This window comes from Limulus polyphemus, unplaced genomic scaffold, assembly GCF_000517525.1.
Source record: "Limulus polyphemus unplaced genomic scaffold, Limulus_polyphemus-2.1.2 Scaffold2603, whole genome shotgun sequence".
NCBI lineage: Eukaryota > Metazoa > Arthropoda > Merostomata > Xiphosura > Limulidae > Limulus > Limulus polyphemus.
The window spans coordinates 108519-111613 of NW_013668213.1; positions in this window are offsets into that span (position 1 = coordinate 108519).

The following is a 3095-nucleotide window of genomic DNA, read 5'->3' on the forward strand; positions in this document are numbered from 1 at the left end:
GAGTAGCCGTTGACATTGCTGTTCCTTTGCACCAAACTCGTGCTGTAAACAGGTACATTTGTGTGGTGATGGATTATTTCACCAAGTTGCCTGAGGAATATACAATACCAAATCAGGAAGCTTCGGCTATTAGAGATTTCTTCTTCAGATTTGGTATGCCAAACGAACTGCATTCAGATCAAGGCCGTAACTTTGAATCAGCTGTGTTCCAAGAATGCTACAAGTATTTGGGATCCGAAAGACCAGAACAACGCCACTTCACCCACAGTCTGATGGGATGGTAGAAAAGTACAACTGGACACTGGGACAGGAATTGGCAAAGTTTTGTAATAGCCGTCAAGATGACTGGGATGTCTTACTCCCTCCACTGTTGATGGTCTATAGAACAGCATAGCATGAAGCCACTGGATACACTACAGCAAAGTTGATGATTGGTCGGGAACTTCGGTTGGCAGTGGATCTGATAACAAACGCACACCTTACGAAGAGTTGCCTGAAGATGTGTCAGAGTTCGTGAAAGTGTTATCTGAAAGGATGGATGATATTCATCATGAAGTGCGTTTAAACTTGAAAACGTCTGCTGATTCCATGAAGCTGTGTTATGATAAGAATTCTATTGAAGTCAGCTTTGTACCAGGAGACAAGGTGTGGTTGTATAATCCCAGGAAGACCAAGGGGAAGTCTACTAAGTTGTCTTCACCAAGGGAAGGCTCATATGACATAGTGGATCGTCTCTCAGACGTGACTTTCCAACTAAAATGTGGTCGGCGAGGTAAGCAAAAGGTGGTGCATGCCAACAGACTTTGGCGTTATCACGGTCCAGGACATTTCAGTTGGGACCAAGTGAACAACGGAACAAAAGATGCCACTGAAGACGTGTCACCTGGAAAAGCCACTGTCGAAGAAGAAACTCTACTCGGTTTTGAGAAGGAAACAGTGAAGCCCTTGATGAAGTTACTACTACTAATGTGACTATTACCTATAATAGGACATTTCTTGATAGAGCAGATAAACTTTACGTGAAGCAGAAGCCAACGAGACAGAGACCAGTACGGAAGAAGATACGTCCCGTAAAATTAAGAGACTTTGTTGAATTTTAATTTTGTATTTGTAAATTATGTACATTTACTTAAGTTATTGTTAATTATCTATTGGTTTAATTTATGTGGCTATTGTTCGGGACGAACAATACTAAGGTAGGGGCAGTGTTACGACAGCGGAGGTCACGTTACGCTGGTAACACGTAATGAGTATCTAGAAAGATTGAGGAACTTGTCGAACGTCCTAGCGGTTGCTAGAATGGCGCTCTTATAGTATATAAGCTGACAAATAAAGTGACGGCAACAAGTGAATAGAAGACAAAGAGACTGAGTACATAGACGGACAATTGAGTCAAGCGCGGTAGTAAGTAAAGTGCGTGAATCGTTCATTGAGAATTATAGCGTGTGTTTAAGTTAAAGGGACTGTGGAAATTAAGTGTATTGCAAAGTTGAATTAAGAAAGAATAAACTAGTTTTATTTAAGAAATAACTTGTATTACTGAAGTTCTCGGGAAAGAATTTTTACGAGTAATTAACTAACGACCAGTGACGTAACAGTATGATGACATTATACTTCTGAGGTGCTGTTGTACTCAGCATGCTACTATCCTTTTGGGATTTTTAATGTTCATCAACGATTTCAGCAATGCATGGTCCACTTATAAAGTGAACCAGTGTACTATAATACCATGTAGTACAGAAGATTATTTTATCAAAACTATTTTAGAGAGCCTCAACAACAGTGCCAAGCACCAAAATCTTTGGGCCAAGGACGAGACATATTTGTTCCCATCTAACCCCACAAAAGAATTCAGTTAAAATTTATAGTATGGTCCTCTTTACCCCGATATATCTACAGTAAGTTTGGTTTGTGTTTTGTAAACCAAGAAGTATAAGAAAATTTACATCTAAAGAGGGAAAACAAAAAAAAAATTCATGTTTCTTGTTAGTTTGGTATATATACATGTAAAAAATGAGTTAACATTCAAGCAATGAGATAGGTATGCCTAAGGAACAGGATATTGAAGAAAAAAAAGACTCACAAAAAGAAAATCCAGTGAAAGTGACAGTGTGAGTCTCATTATTCCATTTAACATCATTTTTAAATTATTTAAAGATTTAATATTACTTTGTCACTGGTATCTTAACCGAATTTCTGTTGTCAGTTTGCATTTACCCAGAACGACTTGTGATACCTACATGACTGATCATTTTCGTTAAACCATAGGTGAGGCCATAACCTCTAGATATCACCTGAACGACCATTTAATGATTGAAGGACATAGCTGCTGAGATCCTTGCACAACGTACAGTATTACAGTAAAACCTCCTGGTAAGAACAGGCATTATCTACTAAAAAACATCAAAGGAACAAAGGCAACTAGAATGAACTCGAGTTAATGGCTTTCTCGACCATGTGTTATGTGAAATCTGCACGTAGACAGAATAAAAGATAAGTTCAAAATAAATACTATAACATTATGAAATAATAGAAATGCATGATATATTCATATACTGCAACATCAGAGGAAATAAGTATGAAACTTCAGAAATCCTGTCTTTTGGTATAATTGTTTCATGATGATGAGAGTGCTTCTAATTTTCTTTCGTTCATATGTATATTTTTTTCTTTCATAGAAATAGGATTAGGCGTGGACTGCCTGGAGTGTGAACTCGAGAGTTTATGGTTCATATCCTATTAACTCAAACAAGGGGCCAGGTGTGTGGTATAAGAGTAATGGTCATATTCCAGTACTTCATCAAAGAGTAGCTCAAGAGCCGACAATGAGTATTTTAATTAGCTGCCCTCCATCTTATTTGCCAGTTCAAATTTATGACCGGCTATGCACAAATAATCCTCGTGTAGGCTGGAGTAAAATTATTAAATAAACTGATCATACAAGTTAAAACTTTAAACTTTTTTTGGTTGATTTTTTGTGTCACTTGTTCGTTTATTTGTTTTTAAGTGCAAAGCTAAACAATGGGTTATCTGCCTAGCATCGAATCTCGATTTTTTTTAGCATTATAAGTCCCCAAGCTGAGACACCGGTGAAT